We start from the raw sequence: 15,897 nt of genomic DNA on the forward strand, positions 1-15,897 counted from the left end.
AAAAGTAAGAGGAAGAGAAGGGAAAAAAAGGTGGAAATGGGTTTAAAAGTGATTTCGGCGGAGAAATATATATATATATATATATATATATATATATATATATATATATATGCGCACACACACACATAGATATAAACGTATTCTCCGTTGAGATATTGCAGCCGCTGCTGTGTCCAGGCCCAGGAGCCTTAGCACTGTGCTGTGATGTCACTCAATACCACTGACATCACTAGGTGTAAACAACATCTCTCCTTTGCTGTGTATGTGACTATGGAGCTGTTTGGTGATGTCGTCTATTACGGCCTTCATAGAAGCAACAGGAGATTGTTGCATCCATCTTGAACCCTCAGAACTACAGTGCTATGATGTCACTCACTTCCACAGGCCTTGCAGAGTGTAAACAACAACAACCCAGCTTTGTTGTGTATGTAACCATAGGGATTTGTGATGTCACCTAGAACCTTCACAGCAGCGACAGCTTTATGAGGAGCATCAGCACTGCTCTGCCTGAGCAGAACCATCACCGCCATAGGTTGTCAAATAACCCGGATTTAACCCACACAGGTAAGTCCAATGGGGTGCAAGCATGTCCTCTATGCTTACAGCTTCCCGTGGGTGTTGGTTTGATACCGTTTGGGGACAGCCAAGGAGGCATCTGCAGGCAACAAAGGTAGGTGTGTGCTTGTGTGTGTGTTTCCTATGCAGATCCTAAGCCCAGTGTCACATGCAAGTAGGAGGAGTAAGAAGGGTTCCTGGCAAATCCGGGTTATGGATTGCATTTAAAAAGGCCCCGTGGGAGTGCAATGGGCCCCTGTCTTGCTGCTTAGCAATAATGGTATGGGTTTAGGTTCTGCTGTGTGTACTGGTGGTTGACTGCCCCCCAGCCCAGAGTGTGCATGGAAAATTGTCTGGCAGCCTCCCTGACAGCAAGCAGTGATAGTGCCCATGAAGGGGACCTTGTTGGGCCCGCCCCTTTCACGGTTATCGCTTCTCGGCCTTTTGGCTAAGATCAAGTGTAGTATCTGTTCTTATCAGTTTAATATCTGATACGTCCCCTATCTGGGGACCATATATTAAATGGATTTTTGAGAACGGGGGCCGATTTCGAAGCTTGCTTCCGTCGCCCTATGCATTGACCCGATATGGCAGTATCTTCGGGTACAGTGCACCACCCCCTTACAGGGTTAAAAAGAAAGATTCCTACTTTCATTGCTACCTGCTTGCTGGCTAGCCAGCTAGCCAGCCCTGTGGGCCTTGCTGCTGCTGCAGCCAAAAAACAAAAGGTGGTGCTGCTGCTGCTTCTGCTGCTTCTGCTTCTGCTTGTGTCTGGCCCCTGTTGGAGCGTCCAGGCACAGGACTTCTGCTGCTGCTGACTAAATGGCCTCCTTAATTGGATCATTTGAGTAGCCAGCACACCTGTGCAGGTAGGGCATGACATGATAGGCAGCTGCCTTGATAGCGGGTGGGTGCTGAATGTTCCTAATTGACAAAATAAGATTAATGCTTATGAAGAAATATAAAATCTCATCCCTTCCCCAATATCGCGCCACACCCCTACCCCTTAATTCCCTGGTTGAACTTGATGGACATATGTCTTTTTTCGACCGTACTAACTATGTAACTATGTAACATAACATGGGGGGGGGGGTCTCCTGGCTGTTCACACAGGTGTGTCATTGCTGTACATTGACCATGCATTGCTTCTGTGGTATTGCAAAGGCAAAGACAAATGCTTCCAGCCATCCATTGCACTAATGGATTGGTCATCAGCTGGCTGTCTATGTCCCGCATCAATATAGACCAAAGTACAGAGGGTTAGGCTATGCTATTGTGCACCTACCTGATGCATCAGAAGGTGCAAGGCCCTTGCTAAATTCTGTGCACAGACTTTGAGATCTATGCTTTAGACTGTATCTAAACCTGCTCCAACATGGACTGACATTCTGGCCTACTTTCAGCCGATGCGACTTGTCTGTCGCTGAACAGTCGCTTTTTATGTATTCAGCACCTATGTATAATGTTGTAAAAATGCTCTAGAAGCTAAAGTCGCAGAAATGTCACACATATTTGGCCTGCAACTTTCTGTGCGACAAATTCAGACAGGAAAAATCAGTATAAATCCTTAGAAAATTATCCCCCAGTGTCTCCATCTGCTGGCGGTATTGAATAAGCATTGCTGCACTGATGGGGTATGCATTAGACGAAAAAAAAGAAGAAAAAGAAGAATAATACGCCCAGAAAAGAGGCGAAAAGGAGAAAAACGTAAAAAAACGTGAAAAAAAAGTAAGAGGAAGAGAAGGGAAAAAAAGGTGGAAATGGGTTTAAAAGTGATTTCGGCGGAGAAATATATATATATATATATATATATATATATATATATATGCGCACACACACACATAGATATAAACGTATTCTCCGTTGAGATATTGCAGCCGCTGCTGTGTCCAGGCCCAGGAGCCTTAGCACTGTGCTGTGATGTCACTCAATACCACTGACATCACTAGGTGTAAACAACATCTCTCCTTTGCTGTGTATGTGACTATGGAGCTGTTTGGTGATGTCGTCTATTACGGCCTTCATAGAAGCAACAGGAGATTGTTGCATCCATCTTGAACCCTCAGAACTACAGTGCTATGATGTCACTCATTTCCACAGGCCTTGCAGAGTGTAAACAACAACAACCCAGCTTTGTTGTGTATGTAACCATAGGGATTTGTGATGTCACCTAGAACCTTCACAGCAGCGACAGCTTTATGAGGAGCATCAGCACTGCTCTGCCTGAGCAGAACCATCACCGCCATAGGTTGTCAAATAACCCGGATTTAACCCACACAGGTAAGTCCAATGGGGTGCAGGCATGTCCTCTATGCTTACAGCTTCCCGTGGGTGTTGGTTTGATACCGTTTGGGGACAGCCAAGGAGGCATCTGCAGGCAACAAAGGTAGGTGTGTGCTTGTGTGTGTGTTTCCTATGCAGATCCTAAGCCCAGTGTCACATGCAAGTAGGAGGAGTAAGAAGGGTTCCTGGCAAATCCGGGTTATGGATTGCATTTAAAAAGGCCCCGTGGGAGTGCAATGGGCCCCTGTCTTGCTGCTTAGCAATAATGGTATGGGTTTAGGTTCTGCTGTGTGTACTGGTGGTTGACTGCCCCCCAGCCCAGAGTGTGCATGGAAAATTGTCTGGCAGCCTCCCTGACAGCAAGCAGTGATAGTGCCCATGAAGGGGACCTTGTTGGGCCCGCCCCTTTCACGGTTATCGCTTCTCGGCCTTTTGGCTAAGATCAAGTGTAGTATCTGTTCTTATCAGTTTAATATCTGATACGTCCCCTATCTGGGGACCATATATTAAATGGATTTTTGAGAACGGGGGCCGATTTCGAAGCTTGCTTCCGTCGCCCTATGCATTGACCCGATATGGCAGTATCTTCGGGTACAGTGCACCACCCCCTTACAGGGTTAAAAAGAAAGATTCCTACTTTCATTGCTACCTGCTTGCTGGCTAGCCAGCTAGCCAGCCCTGTGGGCCTTGCTGCTGCTGCAGCCAAAAAACAAAAGGTGGTGCTGCTGCTGCTTCTGCTGCTTCTGCTTCTGCTTGTGTCTGGCCCCTGTTGGAGCGTCCAGGCACAGGACTTCTGCTGCTGCTGACTAAATGGCCTCCTTAATTGGATCATTTGAGTAGCCAGCACACCTGTGCAGGTAGGGCATGACATGATAGGCAGCTGCCTTGATAGCGGGTGGGTGCTGAATGTTCCTAATTGACAAAATAAGATTAATGCTTATGAAGAAATATAAAATCTCATCCCTTCCCCAATATCGCGCCACACCCCTACCCCTTAATTCCCTGGTTGAACTTGATGGACATATGTCTTTTTTCGACCGTACTAACTATGTAACTATGTAACATAACATGGGGGGGGGGGGGGGGGAGTCTCCTGGCTGTTCACACAGGTGTGTCATTGCTGTACATTGACCATGCATTGCTTCTGTGGTATTGCAAAGGCAAAGACAAATGCTTCCAGCCATCCATTGCACTAATGGATTGGTCATCAGCTGGCTGTCTATGTCCCGCATCAATATAGACCAAAGTACAGAGGGTTAGGCTATGCTATTGTGCACCTACCTGATGCATCAGAAGGTGCGAGGCCCTTGCTAAATTCTGTGCACAGACTTTGAGATCTATGCTTTAGACTGTATCTAAACATACTCCAACATGGACTGACATTCTGGCCTACTTTCAGCCGATGCGACTTGTCTGTCGCTGAACAGTCGCTTTTTATGTATTCAGCACCTATGTATAATGTTGTAAAAATGCTCTAGAAGCTAAAGTCGCAGAAATGTCACACATATTTGGCCTGCAACTTTCTGTGCGACAAATTCAGACAGGAAAAATCAGTATAAATCCTTAGAAAATTATCCCCCAGTGTCTCCATCTGCTGGCGGTATTGAATAAGCATTGCTGCACTGATGGGGTATGCATTAGACGAAAAAAAAGAAGAAAAAGAAGAATAATACGCCCAGAAAAGAGGCGAAAAGGAGAAAAACGTAAAAAAACGTGAAAAAAAAGTAAGAGGAAGAGAAGGGAAAAAAAGGTGGAAATGGGTTTAAAAGTGATTTCGGCGGAGAAATATATATATATATATATATATATATATATATATATATATATATGCGCACACACACACAAAGATATAAACGTATTCTCCGTTGAGATATTGCAGCCGCTGCTGTGTCCAGGCCCAGGAGCCTTAGCACTGTGCTGTGATGTCACTCAATACCACTGACATCACTAGGTGTAAACAACATCTCTCCTTTGCTGTGTATGTGACTATGGAGCTGTTTGGTGATGTCGTCTATTACGGCCTTCATAGAAGCAACAGGAGATTGTTGCATCCATCTTGAACCCTCAGAACTACAGTGCTATGATGTCACTCACTTCCACAGGCCTTGCAGAGTGTAAACAACAACAACCCAGCTTTGTTGTGTATGTAACCATAGGGATTTGTGATGTCACCTAGAACCTTCACAGCAGCGACAGCTTTATGAGGAGCATCAGCACTGCTCTGCCTGAGCAGAACCATCACCGCCATAGGTTGTCAAATAACCCGGATTTAACCCACACAGGTAAGTCCAATGGGGTGCAGGCATGTCCTCTATGCTTACAGCTTCCCGTGGGTGTTGGTTTGATACCGTTTGGGGACAGCCAAGGAGGCATCTGCAGGCAACAAAGGTAGGTGTGTGCTTGTGTGTGTGTTTCCTATGCAGATCCTAAGCCCAGTGTCACATGCAAGTAGGAGGAGTAAGAAGGGTTCCTGGCAAATCCGGGTTATGGATTGCATTTAAAAAGGCCCCGTGGGAGTGCAATGGGCCCCTGTCTTGCTGCTTAGCAATAATGGTATGGGTTTAGGTTCTGCTGTGTGTACTGGTGGTTGACTGCCCCCCAGCCCAGAGTGTGCATGGAAAATTGTCTGGCAGCCTCCCTGACAGCAAGCAGTGATAGTGCCCATGAAGGGGACCTTGTTGGGCCCGCCCCTTTCACGGTTATCGCTTCTCGGCCTTTTGGCTAAGATCAAGTGTAGTATCTGTTCTTATCAGTTTAATATCTGATACGTCCCCTATCTGGGGACCATATATTAAATGGATTTTTGAGAACGGGGGCCGATTTCGAAGCTTGCTTCTGTCGCCCTATGCATTGACCCGATATGGCAGTATCTTCGGGTACAGTGCACCACCCCCTTACAGGGTTAAAAAGAAAGATTCCTACTTTCATTGCTACCTGCTTGCTGGCTAGCCAGCTAGCCAGCCCTGTGGGCCTTGCTGCTGCTGCAGCCAAAAAACAAAAGGTGGTGCTGCTGCTGCTTCTGCTGCTTCTGCTTCTGCTTGTGTCTGGCCCCTGTTGGAGCGTCCAGGCACAGGACTTCTGCTGCTGCTGACTAAATGGCCTCCTTAATTGGATCATTTGAGTAGCCAGCACACCTGTGCAGGTAGGGCATGACATGATAGGCAGCTGCCTTGATAGCGGGTGGGTGCTGAATGTTCCTAATTGACAAAATAAGATTAATGCTTATGAAGAAATATAAAATCTCATCCCTTCCCCAATATCGCGCCACACCCCTACCCCTTAATTCCCTGGTTGAACTTGATGGACATATGTCTTTTTTCGACCGTACTAACTATGTAACTATGTAACATAACATGGGGGGGGGGGGTCTCCTGGCTGTTCACACAGGTGTGTCATTGCTGTACATTGACCATGCATTGCTTCTGTGGTATTGCAAAGGCAAAGACAAATGCTTCCAGCCATCCATTGCACTAATGGATTGGTCATCAGCTGGCTGTCTATGTCCCGCATCAATATAGACCAAAGTACAGAGGGTTAGGCTATGCTATTGTGCACCTACCTGATGCATCAGAAGGTGCGAGGCCCTTGCTAAATTCTGTGCACAGACTTTGAGATCTATGCTTTAGACTGTATCTAAACCTGCTCCAACATGGACTGACATTCTGGCCTACTTTCAGCCGATGCGACTTGTCTGTCGCTGAACAGTCGCTTTTTATGTATTCAGCACCTATGTATAATGTTGTAAAAATGCTCTAGAAGCTAAAGTCGCAGAAATGTCACACATATTTGGCCTGCAACTTTTTGTGCGACAAATTCAGACAGGAAAAATCAGTATAAATCCTTAGAAAATTATCCCCCAGTGTCTCCATCTGCTGGCGGTATTGAATAAGCATTGCTGCACTGATGGGGTATGCATTAGACGGAAAAAAAGAAGAAAAAGAAGAATAATACGCCCAGAAAAGAGGCGAAAAGGAGAAAAACGTAAAAAAACGTGAAAAAAAAGTAAGAGGAAGAGAAGGGAAAAAAAGGTGGAAATGGGTTTAAAAGTGATTTCGGCGGAGAAATATATATATATATATATATATATATATATATATATATATATGCGCACACACACACATAGATATAAACGTATTCTCCGTTGAGATATTGCAGCCGCTGCTGTGTCCAGGCCCAGGAGCCTTAGCACTGTGCTGTGATGTCACTCAATACCACTGACATCACTAGGTGTAAACAACATCTCTCCTTTGCTGTGTATGTGACTATGGAGCTGTTTGGTGATGTCGTCTATTACGGCCTTCATAGAAGCAACAGGAGATTGTTGCATCCATCTTGAACCCTCAGAACTACAGTGCTATGATGTCACTCACTTCCACAGGCCTTGCAGAGTGTAAACAACAACAACCCAGCTTTGTTGTGTATGTAACCATAGGGATTTGTGATGTCACCTAGAACCTTCACAGCAGCGACAGCTTTATGAGGAGCATCAGCACTGCTCTGCCTGAGCAGAACCATCACCGCCATAGGTTGTCAAATAACCCGGATTTAACCCACACAGGTAAGTCCAATGGGGTGCAGGCATGTCCTCTATGCTTACAGCTTCCCGTGGGTGTTGGTTTGATACCGTTTGGGGACAGCCAAGGAGGCATCTGCAGGCAACAAAGGTAGGTGTGTGCTTGTGTGTGTGTTTCCTATGCAGATCCTAAGCCCAGTGTCACATGCAAGTAGGAGGAGTAAGAAGGGTTCCTGGCAAATCCGGGTTATGGATTGCATTTAAAAAGGCCCCGTGGGAGTGCAATGGGCCCCTGTCTTGCTGCTTAGCAATAATGGTATGGGTTTAGGTTCTGCTGTGTGTACTGGTGGTTGACTGCCCCCCAGCCCAGAGTGTGCATGGAAAATTGTCTGGCAGCCTCCCTGACAGCAAGCAGTGATAGTGCCCATGAAGGGGACCTTGTTGGGCCCGCCCCTTTCACGGTTATCGCTTCTCGGCCTTTTGGCTAAGATCAAGTGTAGTATCTGTTCTTATCAGTTTAATATCTGATACGTCCCCTATCTGGGGACCATATATTAAATGGATTTTTGAGAACGGGGGCCGATTTCGAAGCTTGCTTCCGTCGCCCTATGCATTGACCCGATATGGCAGTATCTTCGGGTACAGTGCACCACCCCCTTACAGGGTTAAAAAGAAAGATTCCTACTTTCATTGCTACCTGCTTGCTGGCTAGCCAGCTAGCCAGCCCTGTGGGCCTTGCTGCTGCTGCAGCCAAAAAACAAAAGGTGGTGCTGCTGCTGCTTCTGCTGCTTCTGCTTCTGCTTGTGTCTGGCCCCTGTTGGAGCGTCCAGGCACAGGACTTCTGCTGCTGCTGACTAAATGGCCTCCTTAATTGGATCATTTGAGTAGCCAGCACACCTGTGCAGGTAGGGCATGACATGATAGGCAGCTGCCTTGATAGCGGGTGGGTGCTGAATGTTCCTAATTGACAAAATAAGATTAATGCTTATGAAGAAATATAAAATCTCATCCCTTCCCCAATATCGCGCCACACCCCTACCCCTTAATTCCCTGGTTGAACTTGATGGACATATGTCTTTTTTCGACCGTACTAACTATGTAACTATGTAACATAACATGGGGGGGGGGGGGTCTCCTGGCTGTTCACACAGGTGTGTCATTGCTGTACATTGACCATGCATTGCTTCTGTGGTATTGCAAAGGCAAAGACAAATGCTTCCAGCCATCCATTGCACTAATGGATTGGTCATCAGCTGGCTGTCTATGTCCCGCATCAATATAGACCAAAGTACAGAGGGTTAGGCTATGCTATTGTGCACCTACCTGATGCATCAGAAGGTGCGAGGCCCTTGCTAAATTCTGTGCACAGACTTTGAGATCTATGCTTTAGACTGTATCTAAACCTGCTCCAACATGGACTGACATTCTGGCCTACTTTCAGCCGATGCGACTTGTCTGTCGCTGAACAGTCGCTTTTTATGTATTCAGCACCTATGTATAATGTTGTAAAAATGCTCTAGAAGCTAAAGTCGCAGAAATGTCACACATATTTGGCCTGCAACTTTCTGTGCGACAAATTCAGACAGGAAAAATCAGTATAAATCCTTAGAAAATTATCCCCCAGTGTCTCCATCTGCTGGCGGTATTGAATAAGCATTGCTGCACTGATGGGGTATGCATTAGACGAAAAAAAAGAAGAAAAAGAAGAATAATACGCCCAGAAAAGAGGCGAAAAGGAGAAAAACGTAAAAAAAACGTGAAAAAAAAGTAAGAGGAAGAGAAGGGAAAAAAAGGTGGAAATGGGTTTAAAAGTGATTTCGGCGGAGAAATATATATATATATATATATATATATATATATATATATATATATATGCGCACACACACACATAGATATAAACGTATTCTCCGTTGAGATATTGCAGCCGCTGCTGTGTCCAGGCCCAGGAGCCTTAGCACTGTGCTGTGATGTCACTCAATACCACTGACATCACTAGGTGTAAACAACATCTCTCCTTTGCTGTGTATGTGACTATGGAGCTGTTTGGTGATGTCGTCTATTACGGCCTTCATAGAAGCAACAGGAGATTGTTGCATCCATCTTGAACCCTCAGAACTACAGTGCTATGATGTCACTCACTTCCACAGGCCTTGCAGAGTGTAAACAACAACAACCCAGCTTTGTTGTGTATGTAACCATAGGGATTTGTGATGTCACCTAGAACCTTCACAGCAGCGACAGCTTTATGAGGAGCATCAGCACTGCTCTGCCTGAGCAGAACCATCACCGCCATAGGTTGTCAAATAACCCGGATTTAACCCACACAGGTAAGTCCAATGGGGTGCAGGCATGTCCTCTATGCTTACAGCTTCCCGTGGGTGTTGGTTTGATACCGTTTGGGGACAGCCAAGGAGGCATCTGCAGGCAACAAAGGTAGGTGTGTGCTTGTGTGTGTGTTTCCTATGCAGATCCTAAGCCCAGTGTCACATGCAAGTAGGAGGAGTAAGAAGGGTTCCTGGCAAATCCGGGTTATGGATTGCATTTAAAAAGGCCCCGGGGGAGTGCAATGGGCCCCTGTCTTGCTGCTTAGCAATAATGGTATGGGTTTAGGTTCTGCTGTGTGTACTGGTGGTTGACTGCCCCCCAGCCCAGAGTGTGCATGGAAAATTGTCTGGCAGCCTCCCTGACAGCAAGCAGTGATAGTGCCCATGAAGGGGACCTTGTTGGGCCCGCCCCTTTCACGGTTATCGCTTCTCGGCCTTTTGGCTAAGATCAAGTGTAGTATCTGTTCTTATCAGTTTAATATCTGATACGTCCCCTATCTGGGGACCATATATTAAATGGATTTTTGAGAACGGGGGCCGATTTCGAAGCTTGCTTCCGTCGCCCTATGCATTGACCCGATATGGCAGTATCTTCGGGTACAGTGCACCACCCCCTTACAGGGTTAAAAAGAAAGATTCCTACTTTCATTGCTACCTGCTTGCTGGCTAGCCAGCTAGCCAGCCCTGTGGGCCTTGCTGCTGCTGCAGCCAAAAAACAAAAGGTGGTGCTGCTGCTGCTTCTGCTGCTTCTGCTTCTGCTTGTGTCTGGCCCCTGTTGGAGCGTCCAGGCACAGGACTTCTGCTGCTGCTGACTAAATGGCCTCCTTAATTGGATCATTTGAGTAGCCAGCACACCTGTGCAGGTAGGGCATGACATGATAGGCAGCTGCCTTGATAGCGGGTGGGTGCTGAATGTTCCTAATTGACAAAATAAGATTAATGCTTATGAAGAAATATAAAATCTCATCCCTTCCCCAATATCGCGCCACACCCCTACCCCTTAATTCCCTGGTTGAACTTGATGGACATATGTCTTTTTTCGACCGTACTAACTATGTAACTATGTAACATAACATGGGGGGGGGGGGGGTCTCCTGGCTGTTCACACAGGTGTGTCATTGCTGTACATTGACCATGCATTGCTTCTGTGGTATTGCAAAGGCAAAGACAAATGCTTCCAGCCATCCATTGCACTAATGGATTGGTCATCAGCTGGCTGTCTATGTCCCGCATCAATATAGACCAAAGTACAGAGGGTTAGGCTATGCTATTGTGCACCTACCTGATGCATCAGAAGGTGCGAGGCCCTTGCTAAATTCTGTGCACAGACTTTGAGATCTATGCTTTAGACTGTATCTAAACCTGCTCCAACATGGACTGACATTCTGGCCTACTTTCAGCCGATGCGACTTGTCTGTCGCTGAACAGTCGCTTTTTATGTATTCAGCACCTATGTATAATGTTGTAAAAATGCTCTAGAAGCTAAAGTCGCAGAAATGTCACACATATTTGGCCTGCAACTTTCTGTGCGACAAATTCAGACAGGAAAAATCAGTATAAATCCTTAGAAAATTATCCCCCAGTGTCTCCATCTGCTGGCGGTATTGAATAAGCATTGCTGCACTGATGGGGTATGCATTAGACGAAAAAAAAAGAAGAAAAAGAAGAATAATACGCCCAGAAAAGAGGCGAAAAGGAGAAAAACGTAAAAAAACGTGAAAAAAAAGTAAGAGGAAGAGAAGGGAAAAAAAGGTGGAAATGGGTTTAAAAGTGATTTCGGCGGAGAAATATATATATATATATATATATATATATATATATATATATATATATATATGCGCACACACACACATAGATATAAACGTATTCTCCGTTGAGATATTGCAGCCGCTGCTGTGTCCAGGCCCAGGAGCCTTAGCACTGTGCTGTGATGTCACTCAATACCACTGACATCACTAGGTGTAAACAACATCTCTCCTTTGCTGTGTATGTGACTATGGAGCTGTTTGGTGATGTCGTCTATTACGGCCTTCATAGAAGCAACAGGAGATTGTTGCATCCATCTTGAACCCTCAGAACTACAGTGCTATGATGTCACTCACTTCCACAGGCCTTGCAGAGTGTAAACAACAACAACCCAGCTTTGTTGTGTATGTAACCATAGGGATTTGTGATGTCACCTAGAACCTTCACAGCAGCGACAGCTTTATGAGGAGCATCAGCACTGCTCTGCCTGAGCAGAACCATCACCGCCATAGGTTGTCAAATAACCCGGATTTAACCCACACAGGTAAGTCCAATGGGGTGCAGGCATGTCCTCTATGCTTACAGCTTCCCGTGGGTGTTGGTTTGATACCGTTTGGGGACAGCCAAGGAGGCATCTGCAGGCAACAAAGGTAGGTGTGTGCTTGTGTGTGTGTTTCCTATGCAGATCCTAAGCCCAGTGTCACATGCAAGTAGGAGGAGTAAGAAGGGTTCCTGGCAAATCCGGGTTATGGATTGCATTTAAAAAGGCCCCGTGGGAGTGCAATGGGCCCCTGTCTTGCTGCTTAGCAATAATGGTATGGGTTTAGGTTCTGCTGTGTGTACTGGTGGTTGACTGCCCCCCAGCCCAGAGTGTGCATGGAAAATTGTCTGGCAGCCTCCCTGACAGCAAGCAGTGATAGTGCCCATGAAGGGGACCTTGTTGGGCCCGCCCCTTTCACGGTTATCGCTTCTCGGCCTTTTGGCTAAGATCAAGTGTAGTATCTGTTCTTATCAGTTTAATATCTGATACGTCCCCTATCTGGGGACCATATATTAAATGGATTTTTGAGAACGGGGGCCGATTTCGAAGCTTGCTTCCGTCGCCCTATGCATTGACCCGATATGGCAGTATCTTCGGGTACAGTGCACCACCCCCTTACAGGGTTAAAAAGAAAGATTCCTACTTTCATTGCTACCTGCTTGCTGGCTAGCCAGCTAGCCAGCCCTGTGGGCCTTGCTGCTGCTGCAGCCAAAAAACAAAAGGTGGTGCTGCTGCTGCTTCTGCTGCTTCTGCTTCTGCTTGTGTCTGGCCCCTGTTGGAGCGTCCAGGCACAGGACTTCTGCTGCTGCTGACTAAATGGCCTCCTTAATTGGATCATTTGAGTAGCCAGCACACCTGTGCAGGTAGGGCATGACATGATAGGCAGCTGCCTTGATAGCGGGTGGGTGCTGAATGTTCCTAATTGACAAAATAAGATTAATGCTTATGAAGAAATATAAAATCTCATCCCTTCCCCAATATCGCGCCACACCCCTACCCCTTAATTCCCTGGTTGAACTTGATGGACATATGTCTTTTTTCGACCGTACTAACTATGTAACTATGTAACATAACATGGGGGGGGGGGGGGTCTCCTGGCTGTTCACACAGGTGTGTCATTGCTGTACATTGACCATGCATTGCTTCTGTGGTATTGCAAAGGCAAAGACAAATGCTTCCAGCCATCCATTGCACTAATGGATTGGTCATCAGCTGGCTGTCTATGTCCCGCATCAATATAGACCAAAGTACAGAGGGTTAGGCTATGCTATTGTGCACCTACCTGATGCATCAGAAGGTGCGAGGCCCTTGCTAAATTCTGTGCACAGACTTTGAGATCTATGCTTTAGACTGTATCTAAACCTGCTCCAACATGGACTGACATTCTGGCCTACTTTCAGCCGATGCGACTTGTCTGTCGCTGAACAGTCGCTTTTTATGTATTCAGCACCTATGTATAATGTTGTAAAAATGCTCTAGAAGCTAAAGTCGCAGAAATGTCACACATATTTGGCCTGCAACTTTCTGTGCGACAAATTCAGACAGGAAAAATCAGTATAAATCCTTAGAAAATTATCCCCCAGTGTCTCCATCTGCTGGCGGTATTGAATAAGCATTGCTGCACTGATGGGGTATGCATTAGACGAAAAAAAAGAAGAAAAAGAAGAATAATACGCCCAGAAAAGAGGCGAAAAGGAGAAAAACGTAAAAAAACGTGAAAAAAAAGTAAGAGGAAGAGAAGGGAAAAAAAGGTGGAAATGGGTTTAAAAGTGATTTCGGCGGAGAAATATATATATATATATATATATATATATATATATATATATATGCGCACACACACACATAGATATAAACGTATTCTCCGTTGAGATATTGCAGCCGCTGCTGTGTCCAGGCCCAGGAGCCTTAGCACTGTGCTGTGATGTCACTCAATACCACTGACATCACTAGGTGTAAACAACATCTCTCCTTTGCTGTGTATGTGACTATGGAGCTGTTTGGTGATGTCGTCTATTACGGCCTTCATAGAAGCAACAGGAGATTGTTGCATCCATCTTGAACCCTCAGAACTACAGTGCTATGATGTCACTCACTTCCACAGGCCTTGCAGAGTGTAAACAACAACAACCCAGCTTTGTTGTGTATGTAACCATAGGGATTTGTGATGTCACCTAGAACCTTCACAGCAGCGACAGCTTTATGAGGAGCATCAGCACTGCTCTGCCTGAGCAGAACCATCACCGCCATAGGTTGTCAAATAACCCGGATTTAACCCACACAGGTAAGTCCAATGGGGTGCAGGCATGTCCTCTATGCTTACAGCTTCCCGTGGGTGTTGGTTTGATACCGTTTGGGGACAGCCAAGGAGGCATCTGCAGGCAACAAAGGTAGGTGTGTGCTTGTGTGTGTGTTTCCTATGCAGATCCTAAGCCCAGTGTCACATGCAAGTAGGAGGAGTAAGAAGGGTTCCTGGCAAATCCGGGTTATGGATTGCATTTAAAAAGGCCCCGTGGGAGTGCAATGGGCCCCTGTCTTGCTGCTTAGCAATAATGGTATGGGTTTAGGTTCTGCTGTGTGCACTGGTGGTTGACTGCCCCCCAGCCCAGAGTGTGCATGGAAAATTGTCTGGCAGCCTCCCTGACAGCAAGCAGTGATAGTGCCCATGAAGGGGACCTTGTTGGGCCCGCCCCTTTCACGGTTATCGCTTCTCGGCCTTTTGGCTAAGATCAAGTGTAGTATCTGTTCTTATCAGTTTAATATCTGATACGTCCCCTATCTGGGGACCATATATTAAATGGATTTTTGAGAACGGGGGCCGATTTCGAAGCTTGCTTCCGTCGCCCTATGCATTGACCCGATATGGCAGTATCTTCGGGTACAGTGCACCACCCCCTTACAGGGTTAAAAAGAAAGATTCCTACTTTCATTGCTACCTGCTTGCTGGCTAGCCAGCTAGCCAGCCCTGTGGGCCTTGCTGCTGCTGCAGCCAAAAAACAAAAGGTGGTGCTGCTGCTGCTTCTGCTTCTGCTTGTGTCTGGCCCCTGTTGGAGCGTCCAGGCACAGGACTTCTGCTGCTGCTGACTAAATGGCCTCCTTAATTGGATCATTTGAGTAGCCAGCACACCTGTGCAGGTAGGGCATGACATGATAGGCAGCTGCCTTGATAGCGGGTGGGTGCTGAATGTTCCTAATTGACAAAATAAGATTAATGCTTATGAAGAAATATAAAATCTCATCCCTTCCCCAATATCGCGCCACACCCCTACCCCTTAATTCCCTGGTTGAACTTGATGGACATATGTCTTTTTTCGACCGTACTAACTATGTAACTATGTAACATAACATGGGGGGGGGGGGGTCTCCTGGCTGTTCACACAGGTGTGTCATTGCTGTACATTGACCATGCATTGCTTCTGTGGTATTGCAAAGGCAAAGACAAATGCTTCCAGCCATCCATTGCACTAATGGATTGGTCATCAGCTGGCTGTCTATGTCCCGCATCAATATAGACCAAAGTACAGAGGGTTAGGCTATGCTATTGTGCACCTACCTGATGCATCAGAAGGTGCGAGGCCCTTGCTAAATTCTGTGCACAGACTTTGAGATCTATGCTTTAGACTGTATCTAAACCTGCTCCAACATGGACTGACATTCTGGCCTACTTTCAGCCGATGCGACTTGTCTGTCGCTGAACAGTCGCTTTTTATGTATTCAGCACCTATGTATAATGTTGTAAAAATGCTCTAGAAGCTAAAGTCGCAGAAATGTCACACATATTTGGCCTGCAACTTTCTGTGCGACAAATTCAGACAGGAAAAATCAGTATAAATCCTTAGAAAATTATCCCCCAGTGTCTCCATCTGCTGGCGGTATTGAATAAGCATTGCTGCACTGATGGGGTATGCATTAGACGAAAAAAAAGAAGAAAAAGAAGA

The 15,897-nt window shown here is 46.1% G+C and overlaps 7 non-coding genes across 7 annotated transcripts; all 7 read left to right on the plus strand.

Moving 5' to 3' along the window:
• Nucleotides 1–983: 983 nt before the first annotated feature.
• LOC130299495 (U2 spliceosomal RNA) lies at nucleotides 984–1,174 on the plus strand. Its single transcript, XR_008850611.1, has one exon. It is a non-coding gene; the product is annotated as a U2 spliceosomal RNA (small nuclear RNA).
• Nucleotides 1,175–3,254: 2,080 nt separating this feature from the next.
• Nucleotides 3,255–3,445, plus strand: LOC130299496 (U2 spliceosomal RNA). The gene has a single exon (XR_008850612.1). It is a non-coding gene; the product is annotated as a U2 spliceosomal RNA (small nuclear RNA).
• Nucleotides 3,446–5,539: 2,094 nt separating this feature from the next.
• On the plus strand, nucleotides 5,540–5,730 carry LOC130299459 (U2 spliceosomal RNA). The gene has a single exon (XR_008850579.1). It is a non-coding gene; the product is annotated as a U2 spliceosomal RNA (small nuclear RNA).
• A 2,085-nt stretch (nucleotides 5,731–7,815) lies between these two features.
• On the plus strand, nucleotides 7,816–8,006 carry LOC130299498 (U2 spliceosomal RNA). The gene has a single exon (XR_008850614.1). It is a non-coding gene; the product is annotated as a U2 spliceosomal RNA (small nuclear RNA).
• A 2,091-nt stretch (nucleotides 8,007–10,097) lies between these two features.
• On the plus strand, nucleotides 10,098–10,288 carry LOC130299499 (U2 spliceosomal RNA). The gene has a single exon (XR_008850615.1). It is a non-coding gene; the product is annotated as a U2 spliceosomal RNA (small nuclear RNA).
• Nucleotides 10,289–12,384: 2,096 nt separating this feature from the next.
• On the plus strand, nucleotides 12,385–12,575 carry LOC130299501 (U2 spliceosomal RNA). Its single transcript, XR_008850616.1, has one exon. It is a non-coding gene; the product is annotated as a U2 spliceosomal RNA (small nuclear RNA).
• Nucleotides 12,576–14,662: 2,087 nt separating this feature from the next.
• Nucleotides 14,663–14,853, plus strand: LOC130299502 (U2 spliceosomal RNA). Its single transcript, XR_008850617.1, has one exon. It is a non-coding gene; the product is annotated as a U2 spliceosomal RNA (small nuclear RNA).
• Nucleotides 14,854–15,897: the final 1,044 nt, after the last annotated feature.

This window comes from Hyla sarda, unplaced genomic scaffold (genome assembly GCF_029499605.1).
Source record: "Hyla sarda isolate aHylSar1 unplaced genomic scaffold, aHylSar1.hap1 scaffold_1055, whole genome shotgun sequence".
In the NCBI taxonomy this organism is placed as follows: domain Eukaryota; kingdom Metazoa; phylum Chordata; class Amphibia; order Anura; family Hylidae; genus Hyla; species Hyla sarda.